Source organism: Stigmatopora nigra, chromosome 22 (assembly GCF_051989575.1).
Source record: "Stigmatopora nigra isolate UIUO_SnigA chromosome 22, RoL_Snig_1.1, whole genome shotgun sequence".
In the NCBI taxonomy this organism is placed as follows: Eukaryota; Metazoa; Chordata; class Actinopteri; order Syngnathiformes; family Syngnathidae; genus Stigmatopora; species Stigmatopora nigra.
Genome location: NC_135529.1, coordinates 2,274,338 through 2,295,794, shown reverse-complemented (window position 1 = coordinate 2,295,794; position 21,457 = coordinate 2,274,338). Strand labels below are relative to the sequence as shown.

The window sequence follows — 21,457 nt, the reverse complement described above, 5'->3', positions numbered from 1 at the left end:
GGAACATTAGTTGAGCCTGAAAAGGCATATTGAAGAGTTTCTCAAAGTTGGAACTTTCAACAATCCCTGATTGGTGAGTTCCAGAAACTAAGCACCAGGGCTGTGAATTTGGTGCAATCCATTTTAAACCTTAGACAAGCCAACATAACAATGAGAAATGCTGGAAAACCAGATGGCAGAAAAAAGTGAGGTGTGCATATGCCTGACACTTTCAGAGCCGTAAGAATAAGTAAGAATACCATTTTTTTTCTCATTTTGTATTCAGTCTAGTCTTGTCTTTTGAGACCTTCTCGTGACCTCTAATCAAGTGCAGTAGCTATGCTGGCCAAACTGCATCTGCACTACCCGCCTGCTGACTACAGGTGCACTCAGAGTGTGAGTTCACATCTCCTCTAATCTCATTAAACCCTCAGCTGCTCTCGGCCTTTCCCTCCTGGCCTCCTTCAGGCTCAGGCGGCTGCTCGCGCCACGCTGATCACACCAATCAAGCTTTGATTTACAGCATTTACACCGTCGTCTGGCGCCCGCTGCGGCTACGAGGCAATGCGCGCAAAACGAGCCACCCCTCCCCGCAGGCAGCGTCCAAGCTAAATGCCAACCAATCAGTTGAGGTGGGTGGAGGGCCAAGTCACAGAGCAGTTCCACCCCTTGGCAGGCTTCCCTGCGGTGGCTCTGATCACACCATAGTGTTAACAACACGTGACCCGGCCTCAAAGCCCGCAGTAATTGAGGTTACATCCCAAGCAACACCTTGATGAATAATTAAAAGGGCAGAAACAGAACTCAGAGTGACTTACCCAGTGCCCTGGGGTCTAATAACGTGCTTGGACTGTATTAGGTAATCTATCCACCGGTGCCAGTTAGCACAGCACACAAATGGGTCATGGTAAAGGTAACGTAACTGCATCACTGTCAGGGTCGAGTTCTATTTACCGAGCTTAATATTTTCAGGTTGGCTAATGGATAAAACTGTAGAGAGGGTAAAGATATCTCCTTGTTTTTAACTCCTCATCCAAGACCGAAAAGAGGGTAGGAACGAGTTACATTTACTTGAGTACACACTGTACAATTATTTAAAAGAATGAAAATAAATAAATCAATACTATTCTTTTCACCAAATGTTTTTTTTTTACTTGCACTCAAGTAATTCTTTTGGATGACTAAATTTACTTAAGTCATATTTTGAAGTAATGTGATTTTAACTTATTTGGCTACTCTACCCACTTGTTAAAGACACCTTTTATTTGTTGTTTGCTGAGCACAAAAGTGTAACAAGAACTACTTTGTGTCCTTGTCACATTGAAACCCGAGTGCAGAAACATGAGCCACGATTCCAAGTTGCCATTAAGCCTGCAAAGGTGATAAAGATGCCCCTCCAAACCAGTGCATGCCGTTGAAGCGACTAACGTCATTCGCAGACTAACTGGGGTCATTCACACTATGCTATAATATGACTTGCTTTATAGACTGCAACCCTGAGGATAAGATTAGAACGTGTGCACTTTACTCAATATTTTCTTGCAGAGGACAATTTTCCTTTCTTTAAATTTGACCTTTAGTAGGCACTTGAAAATAGGCACTCCTACGCTGTGTCGCAGCTGTCAATGTAACACCTTTTTTTGTAATTCTTACACCCTATGCCCTCTTTGGGAAAATTTGGGAAACTTCCCTACAGGAAGTTGGTTGTACATAGGCCAAAGTCTCATCTATCATGAGTTTATTTTTTATTTACCAATGGCAGTATTTTTTTCTTTACAGGTTTTCAAGCAGACTATAACTACTCCAGTATCCAGAAGGTCTACTTTTATCACCTACACTCTCTGCAAAGCAGGAAGTGAAGCTTCAGGTAACAACAATCCCAAGAATAACAAAGGCTATCACTAATGCTAAGGTATTACAAAAAAAACCTAAACCATTTATCCTAATGAAAATTGCAAATAAAAGAATCACATTCATAATGATCGCTGTAGAACTCCAACCATCTTGGGCCTTCAATGCAGTTTGCCGTAGCCTGGTTTTATTGTTGTTGTTTTTTGTGTGGTCGCTGTGTACAATGCCTAACTGATCTTTGCACAATTGCCAGGTGGAGAACAACACAGCCGTTTTTACTGACAAGTCCTTTTGTGTCAGAGTTCCAGCCATGAGCAGAGGGGAGCTGCCAGTGCAGAATAATTAAGACCTCTGTCGAAGTGACAGGGTCACCAGGAGGTATGCAGCACAGCAAAGCTCCTCTTTTCAGCTGCTTCCTCTGTGAGCTGTCACGGCTTGGGTGTATTTATAGCAAACTGGCAAGCACTCCACTCTCCCTTCTACCTCGTAGACAGATGTCACCTTCAAGCTGCCGTATCTGGGACAAAATGCAATGCTGTCAGCATCAGAACCAGAAGCGTGTACAGGTACGTGAGCGCAAACACACATTCAGCCGTACAATCGGTTTTCCAAGGACATCAACAACTCCTCATTCACTTGGACTTCGAACGTGGCAGGATTCTAGCATTTTCAGACCACCATCCGAGTGGCATTGGTTAATTTTCTCTATTTTCATAAAAGTCTAAACAGAAACAAAACTAAAGTTATTGGAGAAGACTGTTGTCCCAAAGTATTGATGTTTTATCAAAGTCAACTTTAGTGATTTATTTGATTGGGCCATATAAAACGTGTTGATCAACAAGAATACCAAATTTGCCTTCTTAAAAAGATTTGTAGGGCTATATAATAAGACCTCAGAGTACATAAAAATAATTCTGGCCCGTCAGGTCTCAGATGCTGTGATAAAACTGCTCAAATCATGGGTTGATCCAGTGGCAAGTGTTTTTTCATTAAGACAGGTCCATGTCTGTCCACGAGTAGTTCCTTTCCAAGGTCTAAACAACTCATCTGCCATGCAAGTTCTGCATTATGAGCATGTACACGTGATCAGATACATATTTCTCTCTTCCACATTTTCGTCTATACTCGTGTACGCAAGGAAGGTCAGACCTCATTGAAATCGAGTCCACTATTCTGCTCCCGTCTACAGTCGAGCCAACTTCAACATTGTCTCTAAGGGCCACTTTTCTACTTACATCTAGCTGTTACCTAACCTAAGTAACATGAGAAATTCAGCGGGCCCATGGCAGAAGAGTAGCCGACCAGAACGTACCCGCTGATGGCTAGTGCTGTAGGACACACCAATGTCAATACACTTTTGTTACGCTTTTTTCATTATTATCCAAAGCTCCAATTACATAAATCACAAATTCACTTCATAGAAGATATATCGTACTTTGGTTACGGGTGTACTGGGGGTTGAAAGTTATTTGCAGATCTAGATAACGCTAGAAATGTCCTTATTTTAGCAGACTTGAACGCACCGTACCAACTGTGTTGGTGTTGGGCTTCCTGCTGTGCTTTGTGTGCCTTTCAGGTCCCTTCAAATGTAAAATATTGATTACAAAAAATGTCACTTTCCTTCTCCATACGTATTAAAGCATCATCATATCATCAAATAGTATTTACACTTTTGAAGATTAAGGCACTGAAAAACTACAGTAAGAACATAAAGCCTTATTTTTTCGTCATTATTTAAGACGATGCTGTCTTCAGCGACACATCTTTTAACTTGAGTCCTTCAATAAATAATACATTCCACTAGTTTCTAATCCTTGTGTCTTGTAAACAAGGCAAACAAGGCCGTGTGGCGCACTACAGAGAGACTCCCAAGCTCATTTGAATTTCAACTCAAAATATATTTAGAAAATAAACACGAGGAGCAGCATCAACTTTATGTGTGATGTCGTTTTCTGTGTCGGTGCTTCGGATAAACGACAACTGCGAGCCGCTGCGAAATAAGCCTAGCCGGCCCAAAGTGTTGACATAGCTTTAATTCAGCTTGATACCAGACACCAGTAGTCCGTCAAAGCCTCAAGAGCGCAGGGGTGTCAAGCTCTCAGAGATACGCACTCAAAATATACAAACAGCAAGCCTGACTGGCCAGCAGGGATTAAAATAACTTTGACGAGTAGTACAGCGTTTAGACATTTTTCCACACTCCCACCCGTTTGCAATATAAGTTTGTCAAACGTATCAAAGACACGCTTCATTGAGAAGAAGCTGTCTGCTCGACGCAGTAGTTGTCAGAATCCCTTTCAGGCTTTGCTGTTTGTCAAACCGGCAATAAATTCCAGATCAAACATCCAAACGCATTAACATCTATTATAGCTACGTGATGCAATTTATAAACGTGACTACAATTTGATCCCTTAACCTTAAACAGGTTGCTAATGTGTCAGGGCATCTGGCTCGCACTGTGCTCTCAAGGCCGAAGTAATAGAGCCTGCGGATGAAGTGTTGGTTACTCGATATCTGCATTCCTTGCGGGCCGGGAGCCTGTCTCTGCCAAAGTGGGTTTCTTTTACAGCCTCACTGGCGATAATCAGCTAAGGGGGGGTCAGAATGCAGTTTGGGGGATGCGTAAATACAGTAGAAGCCAACGCGTGCCTGTTCGTCAACCAATCACAGAGCATAAATGAAGATCCCACGTGACTGGGGTGACGTCTGCGCATTGGGATTTTCTAATCATGGGATAAGCCTACAATCAGGTGCAACATTGTTTAAGTGCATTGGCTCAGATTAGACCGCAATTGAGAAATGTCACAGTCCCTTTCCATATACAGTTCTCTACATCCTCTCCATCCTATAGGATATTTGCTTTTAACTTTTTTTAAAAAGTCTACTCAAATTGAATTTTATGACAAAATGTTAACTGTTTATGACTGAACATTTTTGGCAAAATGCAGGATTCATGAATTATAGTTTTCCTCGTGAATTGTGTTCAGTTTTTTCACCAAACCATACTTAAATCATCTAAAATTAGCTGCATTCCTTTTAATTAGAGAAAATTATACCGTGACCCGACGCGGGGTACGCTTACTGTGTATAGATATATTACTCCCTGAACATATGTGCAATCTGTGGCCATTGAACATGCTTGAGGATCTTGGGGGTGAAGGAGCTTGACCCCGTCTATTTTGATTGCTGCGTATAGAGCTCGACAGCTTCCCCTCCCCATGGAATGAAGTTTCACATCTCTAAGAGCAAAGAACAGATGGCAGGAGTGAATGGCCAAGATCAAATTTTCTCCAAGTGTGAGAAAAATATCCTGGCCGTTCTCTCTGCCATTCCACGGCACCCTGAATTCTAGCACTTTAGAAGCCAATTAGCAGGGAAGGACGTTGTTAGAACAGTGAAGTGGGAACAAGGCACAACTTAATGCAGTAGAATTTAAATAATATACCTTCTGCTTAGGTTTCTTGAAGAGTGGTTCTCGCAGGCTCTCACTTTCCCATCTTCTCATTTGATTTGAAAAACAAAAACACAAAAGCGTAATAATAATTGAAGGAAGGTTTATCATTGTTTTTTCACAGTGAATTTTATTAAGCGGGAAGCTCCAGTATCAACACTTGTGCCTTCTGCATCTATCATTGTCTCTGCCAAGAAGATAACGTGATTCCTGTTATTAGTCTTGATGTCTGATCCCATGGGAGGGGCTCTGTTGGCTACTACCTTTTGCAATAAAGGTTGAGGGGATAATGTATGGATGAAGGTGTCAGACGTGTACTGCAGACATGACACTATCAAGGGTTGCCACGGTGATGCTAACTGCTTCATGTATACGCAGTGGGGGAAAAGGTTTTAGTGGAGAGACATTAATTGGAGATCAATTGCGGATGAAGCTTTTAATGACGTGTTTTCCTTTCAGCTTTAACAGAAACATCTAGAGACATTCCACCGAGTACTTTAGGTTCACTTGATGCTATCATTGGAAAGATTAAAACAAAATCCACAGATGTCAACAGATGGCAATAGTTGTCCGTCTCAGCTATTTTAGTACAGCCCAGTGTGACAATCTGCCAATAAATGTAACAAACAGAAGGACCATGTGTAGTGCCATCTTATATTGAAAAGGGGATAACCTGAACATTTTTCTTTTAAATACATAAATTGTTGTTTCACTGAAACCAGATGTTTCTAGTAGTGTCAAAACAAGGTGCGATGTAGCAATTTCGGCCATTTCTTTGATATTTTAAAAAAGAACAGAAACATTTCCATATCCAGAATTTTTTACTACATTGCTCGGCAAAATAGATTGGACGTCTAGTGTAGTCAGCCAGAGAAAGCAAACAAGTTTCATTTTTTTGGGAGCTATTTTCTCATAGTTTATGATCTGTGATTACTTCACTGGCGATAAAGTTAGGCAAGAATTTCCATTTTTTGAGCTAAATTTCTCCTTGACATGACTCACATATGATTGATTTCGATAATATCAAAAACTAAATCTGAGGAAGCTGTCATGTAGAAACATTGTTTTACATACAGTCATAAATCATGACGTAAAAACTCCACTGAAAATTGTATTAGGTCATAATTATGGCTTCCGCCACATAACGCCATCATAAATCCTTCGGTATTATTACTCGGTTAACAGTTGCACTCTTCTGATAATGACAGCACACATTGGGGCAATACCATAAAGCCTTCAGTTAACGTGGCAGTAAATATGAATGGAACATTTTCTCCCTCTTTTATTAATTACGCCATAATGGAATCTGACAGAAATGCTCCGGGGGTTGGGCAGCAGCAGCATATTATTATCTCTGCTTGTCACAATGTCAAGATAGTAAACATGAGCTACTGTTGTGAAACTTCACTCTTGATGCATTCATGGAAGTGTAGATGTCCTATCCATTCCATTGTCTTCTACATGATAGGACAACATCAATTTCATTCCAAGACTCATCTTTGGTACTTCACACAACCAATTATGAGACAAAGTTGAATACAATTAGTTTTTTTTTTTCATAATAAAAGACAGGTATGATTCAGGAGATGTTTCACACGAGGAGTTAATATCTCTCTCTTATAAGAATTCATTATCCCTTAATGGCTTCCTTTATTCAAATAACCTGACATAAATTTCCACTTGTTCCCACAACTACGAATAGTGCTATTTGAGTTTTCTCAATTCTATCCATATATATCATAAAGCGTCTGGGCCTGTCATTCTAATTCCATTGATAAGGGGCGCTGCTGCTTAACACTCTTTTAGTGGCCAGTTTCAGACGGAGAAGATTGGAAGCGAACATTTTGTTAATTGGACATGGAGTGGCGCTAACAATGAGCTTTGCGCGATGAGATTTGCCTGGAAGAGCCGGCCGGGCTGAGGATTTGTGAGAAGAGGGGTTATAATTGGCCCGCAGATGAGGAGCTCAAGCCAACTGTATGCATCCAGACTGTGACAGTGGACTCATATTCCCTTCTCCTCGCTGAAAATGAGCTCAAGATTCACTGCCTCGGGAGACATAATACATGTCACAGCCAACAATAATGGTTAATTTGAAATCATGTAGCACCCATCTCTCTCCCCCTCTCTCACTCCGTCGCCATCTCCCCCTTCTATTTCATTTCCTCACGCTCTCCCCCATCCCTGAAAAAAAGCCATTCATCCTAAAAATGGTTTTCATCTTTTTTCCTGCCTCCACCCCCGCACACCATTAGTCCCGTCCCTCCATGCTCTAACGGCCCAATGCATTTCCTACATTTTTTCTCCGTAGCGGCCATTATGATCCCCAAGCTAATGTTTTAAATTCAATTGCGATGATCCATATCCCGGCCAAATGAAAGTCTCCCGCTTTTAAGCGGGGATTCCCAACACAAGAAAGCGCGTCTGCGGAGCCAAGATAAAAGCAGCTGGCTCACCATATAAGCGAGAATTCCCTAACAACAAGCACATTTGTTCATCATCATATATTCACAGGAAATGCCTCGACAATACGCAGCCTCCTCCGCCAGCCTTTTGAACGCAGTAAAGGGAATTTGAGCTTCCGGATTCAAACATGGCAGTAGGAGAGCTGCAACTAGGGCTATTAATGTTTCACAACATAGTGTATCTATGTCTGCGTCTTATTTTTTTTCTTCTTTTTTCTTTTACTCCAAGACCACAGTGCCGGAGGGAATGCGTGGGAGGGTTTGGTGGAAGGTTGGGTGTTGAGACGCTGACAATATTCCCCCCATCTCCCATGGCTGACTGCTTCACTGCTCGCCAGACTCAATCACATGCGCACTGTGCTTTCATGAATTAATAACAGGCACTTTGGAGGCCAGGCAGGAACATGGTGACCACATGCTGATGGAAGTTTAATGAGCAGCACGGGGACTGCGCTGCCATGGCACCGGCGCGTCTCCCGGCGCAATAGGCCGTGTCGTGCCCCGGCCCTCCCCACAGAGGCGCGGTGTTTGGGCTCTCATTACTTAGATAAATATATATATCTGCTCTGTGGATCAGGCCCTCAGGTCCCCGCTTCTTCCGGCTCCCACCCGAGGGATGATATCACGACCCTGATTACCGTGCCCTGCCCTTGGGAGGGAGGATGGCTGGCCTGGAATCACTAGAATACAAACATCAGTCTCAATTGGCCTCTGCTAAATATCAGCCATGACAGCGGCTGAGCCTGAAAATGACGCAGGTTCGGGGCGGGGGTCCAGGCCAGGATCACTAGAAGCTGTAGCTCTAATGGGTTTCCAAAAGGACAATTGCCAGTAGTGAATAACATTTAGATTCCAGGAATGCCATTTCAGAGCCCATTATCTCTTTCCCCACCTTTTCAATTGGAATTTTCCCAGTAACGTGTCCATTTAGGCTTCACGTGGGGCGAGATGCAGGTTTCCGTGTATTACGTTTAATGGCAATGTGGCCGTCGTCCTGATGCTGGCAAATATGAGGGTGCCGTAAGGATCATAAAACTAGTCGACCACATCTGGATTTTGTATTGGTTACGGGTGAGGGATAAAATTGTCCGCCAGATATGTGTATAGGCTACCTGTCCGTGTGATTGTATATGAGTTTGACCTGCTGTGTCTTTTTTGGCTTTCCTTTCCGTGTGTGACCCAGGTACTCGTTATTGTCATCAACCCCTGTTTGTGTATTTAAACCCTGTGTTTGTGTCGGTGTGGAAGTGTTTTTCCACATTTCGATGGCCTGGCCTTGCTAGTTAAGTCTGTATTTTTGGTTTGACTTTTGCCCTGTTTTTGTTATTTGTATGGTTATTTTAGTGGTTATATTTTTTTGTTAAAATGTTAAATTCCCTCTCATTGCCTGCTGGCTTCTCCTGGGTTCCACTCCGCTCCCTAGCTGAGGCGAAACGGACCACTGATGAGCCTTTGAGATGCAACACACTTATTGATTGATGAGCCATCACAGACATTGATTTGAGATGGCCGAGGTAGCGCCATCCTGTTGCTTTTAATGACTAGATCAGATGCGTCGCACCTCGTCAACCGGGCTCTCTGGTATTGATGATATGCTCTAGACCAAATACGACCATTTCAAGTCGATACATTGTGTCATCCTTCTTTCTTTTAATCCTTAGGCTGTGATCATCAATTTGCGGCGAATACATTGGAGATTAAACACACAAAGATCCCCGCTAACAAAGAACGGGTGAGTACATTCACTTCTATCTACACTTGGTAATTATTATAGTTTTTGAAACAGTATTTGATTAACCCTTGATACACAATGTCATCAAATACTCAAATGTAAGTGCTAGTACTCATCTAAAAAGTATAGTAAGAGTATCAGTTCTAATTGTAATGTTAAAAGGTCTTGAACATTTGACAGTCAATAGAATTCAAAATGACAATATGATGCGTTTGTTTGAAAGATACAATTTTGATTCAAGAACCCGGATTTTTGCTTATTATTTCGCACCTCCCAGTCAGAATTGGACGTCTATCGCTTTTCCATTTTGACGTACTGAGTCAAACTAACAAAATATTCCATTGGTAAATCAAGATTGAGAAGAACAACAATGCAGGACCAAATAGCTTTTGTGCATTAGTAGTCCACGTCTTCAAACAAAAGCATTTTCTGACTCCAGTATGACTGCAAAACACCCCCCCCCCCCCCCCCCAAAAAAAATGTCTCCCGCGCCGGCACCCGCCGACGAGCATTAATATAAAAGTGCTGTGTTTATGCATTTGTATTCAAAGACTAACCGGTGGCTTTTTGGAGGCAGATGTAATATGCACGTGTAATGAAATGGGAGGGCCTCTTTGAATTCCCCGGTGCGCCGGGTTCTCTCGGTTCTCCGACGTGGCGCACCTCTTGCTCTCATGTTTATATAACAGCGGAGTCTCAATCATTCTCTCCAGCTGGTTGAAGGTTACACGGGGCAAGAGGGGTAACAAATGGGCTCTGCGCGCCATCTGAGAGCGAGCAGGCTGAAGGCTGGATAATGGGCTGTCATAATGGACAATATAGGCAGAACCCTCCTGAGACCAGGGAACCAAAGAACAAGTAGGCTGAATTATTCATGGTTACCATGGCGGCCCACACAGCTGCATTGCATTAGGCTCTTCATTAGCCGCGGCGTATTCGACAAAAAGCTCCAAACTAAAATACGAGCAATATTTCCCATTGAGGGAGCTCATTATCATAAGCTCTCAAGGGGGTTTATTCCTGCTTAAATGCGCCTGAGTGCTGACCTTCGTCACCGCGGTAATAATGTGGCGCGGATTAAAATGTGATTCCATCCACGACAAGAGCTTCTCCTTCTAAAGATGGCTGCACTGTGACAGCTTGGCTGCTCTGACATTGGAGTCATTTCCCACTAATAAGACACTTAACATCGGGCCCTCTTGCCACTCTTGTCTCTCGGAACACTGCAATGAGCTAGACACAAGTAGGAGGGAAAATTGCTCTCCCGCTTCTATTTGCTTTTCAGCTAGGTGCAAATGCATCTGTCAGTCACATTATAGAAATGAGATCATGTGGAGTGTGCTGAAATAACAAAAGATAGCCTTGTTTTCCTCGCTCAAGCGATGGGGTACAAATGTGGCAGCTTTCATAATCTTAACTTTATAACTGCCCTTTGCAGCAAAATTTAAATCCATCAAACTTCAGTCCCGTCCAATGGTAACCAATGAAAATTAGCAAGGTTGTGCATCTGTTTCCTTATTTTCTGCATTGTAATATGCCAAAGTTACTGTGGTTAGTGTCAGTAGATGTTGATTTATAGAACAACAGTCCAAAACGGATTCATCAATGATCAATAATTGTTGGCAAGCAACTGTGTCACCTGAAATTAGATGGTAAGGAGCTTATATTGTTTGCTTACTAAGATTTGTTGTTATCCGGGACAACTCTAATGGATTTGAGCCCGTGCAGCCGGCAGCGCAATTTGAAGCTCATTTCGTCCAAATTGAGCGAGGTCAGATTGCAAGGTGAAACGTGCTGCTGCTCTGGAGTTTTGTTTGTGCCTCTGCCATGAACCTAGTGTACTTCAAAGCTCACTTACCCATTTGACCTCGATATTAAATCCATCATGGGATTGAGTGTAATGACGCTAATTATTGCATTTCTTTTTAATTGAAACAACGTGTTGCCTTGAAAAGCCTGGGAAAAGTTTAATTACCTTGGTTAAAATATTCCCCCCAAAAAATGCTCCCCTCACATGCACAAGGACTTTAGTGTCAACAATTTTGACACTCAGTGGCAAAAATAAGGTTAAACTCAGACACCAGATGTTTGATGTCCTATCGTAAGCAGAAGCTTGACACACTGAATGATACACGTCCACATGCAGTTCCATGCATACTTCATGACAAGCAGAAGCGCCTCACCTCTAAGCTGCCAGTTATTCATTCAAGCATGACCTTTCATACATGAACAGATACATACAAGCAGACATAGACCTCATATTTACTCTACCACACAGAAACCACCCTCCACACTCACTCACAATTTCATGTTTTTTCTTACAACATCACAAGTAATAGTTGTGATTCCCTCTTAATTTCTTAATCACACCTTAACTACAATTCTAATGGGCTCTCCAAGCCGAATTTATGTTTCCATACAATTAAATATACTAAAACATGTTTAAAAATACACATTTTTGACAAATCTGCTTGTCATGGAGAGAACAATTGTTTACTTGGATTACTCGAAAATGGTTGAAATAAGGTCCTTGTCATGAGGGGGTTATTTAAATTTGGCTGTAATCCCCCCATTTTTTTTGTATCCTACGTGATTCGTCAGCGCCGAACCTATTGGAAAATACTGATTTCACTCTTTAATATTCATAATCCTTTTTTGAACCGTAAACTCCATCTGTAGTTTAAAGTGATGACTCATTCAAAGCATAATCTTAATCCTTTGCTACGCAGCTTAGTCCTGAAACCGAGTGGAACAGGGGAAATAGAAAGCTGCCGTCAATGCAATAAACCGGATTTCAATACAAGCAGAAGGGCACAATGTCATTCTCATACAAGGACGCTAAAGTTGTTCATCCGCGTCCCTCACTCCCAAAGCACTGTTACTTCCACAAGCTGCAAAAATATCCATGAAATCTTTTATTTCCCTTTTAGCGAGCCTTAAAATATTCCTGTTATTACAGAGTTGAATTTATTGGCTGCCAGTGACCCGATGGACGCCCAATCCATTTAAACCGGAAGAAACTGGCAATGAACGATGTTTGTGGACCAGGCTGAGGTGTAGTCTGCCTTTAGCTCAAAGTCACCTAGGATAGGCTTCCCCAATTCTTACGACGATGCATTCTATGGAAGATGAATGAATGAATGAATAAAAGTACTCTGCAGATTCAGTACACATTTTTTGCCAACGGCATGACATCTATACGAACTCCTCAAATCCAACTACTACTCCCACACATGGCATTATGTACTTCTCCCTCCTACTCAACGGAGATTTTCATCATCCAAGAGCTGACATTTGGGGGGAAAAGAGACATGGTGTTAGTCTCAACGAGCTTGCGCTGATTCATTTTGTCCCATAGTGCCACTTTGATCTTCACCAGGCAACGGTGAATTTAGAGGAGGTCATGTCGGGTAACTTTTGGACACCATTTAGCCATGATTGATGTTGTTTCTGTTGTGTTAAGTACAGATAAATACATTCATCAGGCCCGATGAGGGAGTTGTTAGCAGGTCAGCCTCACAGTTCTGGGTTCAAGGGTTTGATCCCAGGTGGCTCCTCACTGTGTGGAGTTTGAATGTTCTCCCAAGGCTTGCGTGGGTTTTCTTCAGTTATTCCCACGTTCATGTCCGGTGAATAAGTGTTGTTGAATAAGTGTTGTGTGTTGGGTTGGTGAAGCTATTTGTAGTTAAAGTGGAAAAGAATGAATTCTATGCTCTTGCCAGAAAGTCTTGGCTGCACATTGTACTGCACAAGTGACAACCCCCTTCACAACATTCTATTCCCACTAGTAGATCTTGTCTTTATTACCCTCCTTGAGCTAACTAAAGAGCTAAGCACTACGGATGGATCCCTAATGATGACACTTGCTCAATGTCTTGCAAGTAAATAAGTTTATAGACTACAAAGTGTAAGCAGTGAAAATGGGGTTGAACTGAGGTCTCTTTGGAGGCTGTGTATTTTGTAGTGACTTCACTTGAATTGTCTTATAAAGAAGCTTGACAGTTCGAATGAGGAAACCATTGCAGCTTTCTCTGCATTTTTTTTTTAAATTATTATTTTCTCCTAATTCCTGTAAATGTCAACATTAAGAATTAATATTAAAAAAATACTGCGATTGGATGACAATCAGTTCAGGGTGTACTTCCTGCTTGTAGGTAGCTGGGATAGGCTCCATCACCCTTGGAAAACCTAATGAGGGTTCACAAGATGGATGCATAAAAGAATGTTAAAAAAGAAAAAAAATGAATAACTAAACATCTGAATACTGATTGATTTGATTAAAAGAGCTTTATGTAAGATTTGCACTTCAATTATTCATAGTATGAATGATAGATAATAGCGACATTGTCTTTGTCCCAAATTTAGGATCAAACACACTTGATAACAATTCTCACAAATCAAAACAACACGTTTTTTACGAGTGTCAGAAACGGTATCGACAGCTATTCCCCGTCCTTGTCTGCACGTGTTTCCATGTTGCGTGGTGATGAATGAGCACCCGGGTTAATTAGCAGCGAGAGCTCATCTCATTAGACAGCGGCAGGCGTCGATGCTGAGTCGACAACGCGCCGTAGTCAGAACGCTGACGATACATTCCTCCACAGACGCGTTCATTGGACTCTATTCAGACGGTGACCATCTCGTTACTCAGTTACACAGATTGCATACACGTCAAATGTGCGATTCTATTTTGTTTACTTAATGACAAACTGCCAGCCACGGTGAAAATCTTCGTTTTGCAAGCCAGAGATAAGTACATGCCATTCATTTGGTCATTCATGACATTGACTTTCAAAAATTGCATTTGATGGATGATCTCAGAGAATATTGGGCATCTATCACCATCAGCAGCAGGCAATGCGTTAAATGATCTTCACGAGTGGTTGAGTTTCTTGCTTTGTAATCAAGATAACCACAGGAGCTTTGTCTGTAATAGTCCAAGACAGATCATTTGACAAATGGCCTTCCCACCTCTATGGAAGCTTAATGTCTTGTGCATATTCATAGCTTTGTTAAATTTCCCATCAAAGTGGCGGCAGGTCCCCGGTGTGAGCTGCACCTCATTTTCCCCTATAAATCATTCATGCTGTGTAGCTCGCAGTTGTTTGGGTGCATCTGGCTCAGGCAGCCACTCGGTTTGGCCAAATGGAGAGGCCACATGGCGGCTCCAGATGTTTTTGCTTTTTGTATACGAACAGCTCATTTAAAAAAAATGAATAAATAAATAAGCATGGGGTCATTGCCATTTGCAGAAGACCAGACAAAAGCATCCCATCTTCCCTAGGTGAATTATTGATGAGAATCAATTCACGATAAGTTTGTGTTCCTCATTTTCTGTTTGAGTAACAAAGCTGGCAGATTTGTGAAATAAGAAACATTTTCTCCTGAATTGAAGTCATACTTTTTCCCCATTATTTGGCTAGGCCTTGAACGACTACTCAGGTGTGAGTTATGTTTCTCCCACATTGATGTTTGTTGAGAAATGATACCCAAAATGAAGAAATGACATTTTCAGAGAGGAGTTTGGTAAACAAGCTAGATACCTAGTTAGTCCGTTGTTCTCCTTTTCATTATTACTCTAACTCAGGGATGTCCAAACTTCTGCCAGTGTCGAATAATGAAAATACCATTGAATATCGCTTGCACAAGGAACCTATGTTCAGCCTACATTCTGTTGAACTTGTCAGCTTTTACACTATAATGAGCCTGTCACCTCGACATTGCTTGTATCCGTTTAATTTTTTCATTTTCCTGAAACTGTTTTTCTGTCTCTTAAGCTTTACAAAGCAAAATTTTCATCAGAACATGAAAAAAAATCAAAATTGATGCTTTTTCTTGTATGGCCACAGTGTTATCATGAAGAACCATGTGTTTGAGAGTTGAGGTTTCTCCAAAGTTTATGAATTTCTGTCAGACTGCATTATTTGCAGCTCTGTTCTCCATAGGCTCTTTGTGTCCAGCTCCCATACGCATCCCAGTCGTTCCCAGGTCGCTGCCACTCTCAGTAAAATCATTATTTAGTCCTTTTGTAAGCAAGCAGTGTCCCCGATCACAAATTAATCTTTCATACGTTTCCAAGATCTAGCCTTCTGTAATCCCATCTGTACAAGACGCAACAAAGCGCAGCAAGGAGAAAAAAAAATCTATCAATTATTCATTCGTTTCTCATGAAAGCCTTTCGTTACGTCTGTCGTAGTTCACTCTCGCGAAGAGAGGCATTGATCCTCGCCATCTCTACGACAAAGAAAACATACACATGACACGGCATGGCACGGCCCCACGTTTTCCCGCACTCCTGACAGATCCCGGGAAAAAGTAGTCACAATAAGGAAAGAGGGGGAGATGATTATTATGCATAAGTGCCTAATCTGTGTACACATTGCATAGATGTGCTCACACGCGCTTGTGTGCACACCACAATGCTCTTAACTAATAGCTGCAAGCGCCACCTGAGGGAAAATGTTCCAAGTCGAACACAAAGGCGGAGCACACAAAGTCAGTCACGTGCAACCTTGCCGGAAATTCTTGATCTCCAGTGGTATCGTCTAATAGGCGTGTCGCCATTCTGACAGGTTGACTTCATAATTCAGCACTACGGAAGAGAGAAAACAGCATTGTTTACAAGGAAATGCTTTAAATCACAAGCGCCGAGTAAATTTCTGGTCAAATATTCATGCGGAAAGTGTGTTTGTGTACGGGTAACACAGGCCACAGTGTTGTACGTCAATGGGATGACAACTCTGTGGGCTCTGTTTATTCCAGCTATGGCTCCAAGTCTACGTAGTGTATACTTACTTAGTATGTGCATGAGAGAGAGCTTTCATTTATTATGGATAGGGCCGCCAGAGCACTAGGTGCCGGGCCGGTTAAGGTTGTACGCCCCCGAGCTCACCGTCGTCATTCTTGTTTACTTTGAAAGCTTTTGTCTTGTTTGGAAACTTGGCCTTAACGGATAAGAGACGTAATTCCCTATTACGGGGAATTATATGAGTGAGGGGGCGGTTAAAGTCCCGCATTTTTCTGAGGCCACATGAACTCATTAGTTGCCACTGAAATAGGTTTTTGGCCATGGCATATTTATTTTTTGTTTTTACCTTATCAGAGATAGTGGTTGACCTCGTCGTCCATTGAGCGAAGGATTGGAGTTTGTTTTTGTTGTGCCTTGTTGTGCCTCTGCAAGGCGCTTAAACCTACTTGCGTGAAAATATTGAAGAGAATTTGGTTGTAAACTGCAATAATATTAGTCATTTTACCACATAGTATTGACGCTCCAACAAAATGTCGTCAATGTCATGATGCACAAGCAGAATTTACACGTAAAGTGCACTAAGCTGTTTTTAGTGATTGCAAATCCCTGTTATTTATCTATGCCAGTGCCACAGTTGAGTGCTGGAGTATCGATGGCGTACGTTACGATACGTTTGGTGTGGTGGTCTACCCTCGGACCATTTTAGGCCCTCTTCACATACACAAGAACACAGTTGAGGAATCGTGCCAAGCTTTGTTTGGGTTATGCGGGATTATTTCCCAAAGGGCTGCAGCAGTTTCACGTTGACATCAGTGACTCGTACTTGACATGCACACTGACGCGAGCTCACAGGAGAAGAGAGCCGTTGTTGGCCCGTGCCGCCGCCTCGCTGGTAGACAGCGCCAAGCGGAGATGAGCCGGTTGCCCGCTCCTCCGCACGCTGTTAATCCCGCCTCTTCTGCTTTGTCAAAGCTGCTGTTTGAACAATGGAGCTGTCTTCGTGTCTGCTAATTTAGGAACAAACATTTGTCTGCACGGCAAACAAGCTCTCCCAGGAAGTACTATTAATAGGATAATTAAGCAGATGGTAATGAGCGGGATTACTGCTAATTATGACAAGATTTGTTTTGGCATTTGCCTGAGCGGACGCAGAGAGTTTAATTCTGCACAGGAGTTGAGCAACGAACCGAGCAAGCGGGCACCTGACCACAGGACGTCACACCATTGTGCACTCACTTTATTTACTCACGTTGTTTGCAGTACACCGTCCTGAAAAGTAAATCCGCAGTAGTCCTCTGTCAAAAACTGCAAAAAAAACAGTAGTCACAGTAATCCACCGACTTTCGGTTTGTCTCCTATTTTTTTGGCTGTAAATTAGTAATTTCAGGATTTGACAGTTCAAACTCGTCTCGCGAAATCGTTCCAAAGAAAATGTGTCATCCACTTTAAGGTTTGATGCAAATGCCTTTAATCGGCAAACAAGGCAAGTGTTTGTAGTCTAACTTTCTCTTCCGACATGAATAAATCTGCGATCGTCTTTTTTCCATTCCCTGTTGCTTTTTCTCCCTTTTGCGAGTTACAACTAAAGGAAAAAAGAAAATCTGCCATCCTTATTGTAATATTATTAAAAGCTTTGTTGTCATTCTGAGCGAGAGAGATTAAACCCACCTGTTCCATCTCAGAAGCGCAGTCTTCGTAAGAATTAAAGCGCGGGGTGACTTTTACCGAGACGACACGAGATTCAATCAAAAAGTGACAACAAACATGCCTCGCCGAGGTGGAGGGGAATCTTAATGCGATTCTAGCTCAAGCTCAGACAGTGAGCCGCCTCCATTAAAGCACGCCACATAGCCCAGATAAGACAGCTGAGTCTGGGATTTAAAGCTTTGGCTTATCGTCATCTTCACACACTGTCTCACCAAGAGCAAAGTACACGGCCCTTAAATCCTCCGCGACCGGGGAACCCGCTTTTGTCTTTGGGCCGCGGGTGCTCTCCCAATGGGACACAGGTAGAGGGCTAATGGCTCGTAACTCTCCGATCGGCGGCCTTCAAACGCGCCGTCTTTTGGCATTCCATACGCTGTGGCAAAAGCTGGGATGAGATTATCGAGGCGGAGAGCGGAGTAGTGTTTCAGAAATAAAATTGCTTTTATTCCACCCAACATGTGTTCTGTGAGATTAACGCATAATCTTACAAGGTTTAATAAGTGCCGGTTTGCCGTCTGAGGCAGAAAAGTGGAGCATGGCTGCCCCACTTGAAATCCTGTTTATTGAATTATAAAGAACCTTAAAGGATCAGGAGTGTGACTCATACCTTTAAATACTTTGGAGTAGTTTGGCGTCAAGGCACCTCAGCGAGTGCATCTAACTGGGTTTTTTAGTCGAGAAATTCCTTTTCGGAATATCACAGACGGATTGTTCCAATCCGTGGCAGGAATGAAAGCCAGCGGCTGAGGCATCCGTAATGAGGACTCGTAGACAAAGCCAGGAACGTTTGCTCCTGGACCAGAGTCCAAATCCCGCTTTCTTCTCAACCGTTGGGCCGTGGCGGAAATCCCTAACCTCAATTTATGTAATCCAGAGCCCTCGCATGAACTTGGGTTTGAGCTGTGCCTTTCAAGAGGTATTTGGAAGTTAAAGTCTCAGATCAGATTTGGACAGATTAGAATTAAGAGCTGCAAGTCTGGGAGGGGTGGATATGAGGATTTGTACCGCTCCACGAGACGGCCTTGTCAGTGATAAGTTATACTGAGCCGCGGGTAAGAGGATTGCCCGGACTAATCCGAATCAAAAGACATACCATGTGAATTACATCCCGAAACAGGTTCGCTGACAAAGATTAGGAACGTGCATGTAAATCCTGTCATACTCTACTTGCGGCTGGAAGATGAGCCAGCCCAGTACAAACAAAAACATGCGCTCTGTAGCCTGCTGCTTGGCCGGCGACATGACGTGCTCGTTTGATTGCAAGAGCTTTGATGTATTGTTTTTGATTTGTCCACCCATTTAGGGGAATATCCCGCCCCCACCTGGTGTCCTGGAGTTATCTGGGATGGGCCCCAACACATTTTGCAACCCTTGTGGCTTTGGGGAATTTAATGAATCTTAACCTCCATTGGATGATGGCTATTAATAAAGAGTTATTCACTCTGAAAAGAGCTGTAAAAAATACATGTTTAAATGATAGACAACAGATAGTATAAGTGACTTCTATGTGAAGGATGGCTGCTAAATGTATGTAAAATTCTTAGTCCTGGGAAAAGACCAAAAAAATCAAGTTTAAACGCAAAGGTGGCGCACACTGAAAACTGTGATGAACATGAGTCATTCATATTTCAGCATTTCTGATAAATATAACATTTTTCAAATAAAATGTCATCAATTTTCTATCTTATAGTTAAAATAAAGACCCAGTTTGGATTCCCCACCCCAAAAATTATCTCCCGGCGTTAATTACGTGGCTCGGGCTGCATTAGGTCTCCCTCCACCGCCACCGACTGTCACTTCCTCATTTTCACCTCGTCTATCTCGCCATCTCTAAGCAGTTTTCTAGTTCAATGAAGCATTTATTTCCCTTCCTGTTTGACACGGCTGATTCTACCAAAGCATCTGGCAGCGAGCACTGTACTACAAGGCTTTCTGTTAAGACGTCAAAGAATGTTACTCTCTGCTGTGGCCAACAAGAAAAAAATAGCTTGCTTTTTTTTCTCTGGCTCTTTCTCTCTTTCTCTTTCTTTCTTCCGTCCCTCCCTTCCTCCCTCTCCAAAAGCACTGAACAAACAAGACTCGTATCCCTGGCCCAGAAATGCTTCAAAGAGCCCACGTCTGCTGGGACTGGCTGTGAAATGTAGAGCAGCGTTGGCTGCTTAGCTTTGCAGTTCAGCCAGAGTAAGCTCTTAAGAGGACTGCGGAACCCTGGGCAGAGCTGCAAAGCACCAACCTCTCTCAAAGACCCCTGCAGTTTCATCAATGACTCTTCCATTTTCCCTCCTCTGCTCCCCACGTTCATTATAGCCATCAAAAAGACACGTGAGGTCGACTTCCAAAACGCCGAATAATATAAGACTTGGGAGGCAGAATTGATCTGCCGGGGCCCCGTGTGTACGAGGAAGATATGCCAGTTACCTCCCACCCAATCCCATCGGGCCTTGTGAAAAATGCAGCAAAGCAAAGCTATTTTGTTGCAGATTGAATAGATGGAAAAGCTCTAGGGCACGGTGTAAATGTAAAGCGTGGAGACCAAAACGGTGGGAGAGAGCGTAAGAAAAACCATCAGGCAATCGTGCAGAAGTCTGCGCGGCTCCACGGAGCGTGCCGAATAGAGGTCCCTCACTGCAGTATAACGGCTCATAAAGCCGCAAATGGTATTTCCACTTCATTCGGTCTCAAGGCCGGCTTCCAAGCAGCTCCTCCGTGTTAGACTTGAACCCATTAGCAATCGATTAAAGAACCAGCAGGCGGTCACTCGCTCCTCACCCTGACAGGAGGGCGGGGTCTGGCCGGCGTGGAAGGAAGGATTTAGATCCAAATCTTTGTTTTTGTAAAAACAGAATCACACCGCAACCAACAGGGGATTGATCCCACGCTTGCACGCACCGGTCAAGCGAGTAAATCACTACACCGTCAAGAGGGCCTTACTATGTGTATTTTTTCCATTTTTTTTGCTGTTCTTAAAATACTTGATCTTTTTTTAACAAATACAAACCATATTATTGTCTATTTTCTCCCATATTAGCTGCCTCTGCGTGTGATCCGTACCCTTAAATTTCCATTAACTGCCAAACTCTTGCAAGGCATGCATTATCTTTTCTCTATTTTGAAATGAATGACCATATGCACTTATGTGCAATTCAATTCTAATTTGTGCGCATATAAGCCGTACCCTCGATTCAGCCAACATTTATTGAGCAAGAAAATACGGTAAATAAAACCTGACTAAACTTGGCCTTTATTTTTTAACAAATTAAAGCCTTACTATCCATATTTTTTTCCCCCAAAAACTAAAACTTTACTTTCTCTGATATCTTTTTAGAGGAAACTTATGGTCTGCTTTTTGTTTTTTAAAGAAAAATGCAATGGTCATAATTTTATCAAATGGAAGCCTTACTGTGTCCTTGCTGGTTATCTTACTATTCATGGCATCTTTTCAAGGGAAAAAAAATAATAATGCAAATTGTCATGATTGCCGTCGGCTGCAAAGCAAACTGGAACCCAAGAGCAGGAAGTAGGCA

General features: G+C 42.6%; 1 long non-coding RNA gene across 1 annotated transcript; it reads left to right on the top strand.

The window, feature by feature from the left end:
- Positions 1 to 1,758: 1,758 nt before the first annotated feature.
- On the top strand, positions 1,759 to 9,479 carry LOC144215333 (uncharacterized). The gene is made up of 4 exons (XR_013330406.1): positions 1,759 to 1,846; positions 2,084 to 2,208; positions 2,321 to 2,396; positions 9,408 to 9,479. It is a non-coding gene; the product is annotated as an uncharacterized LOC144215333 (long non-coding RNA).
- The last annotated feature ends 11,978 nt before the right edge of the window (positions 9,480 to 21,457 follow it).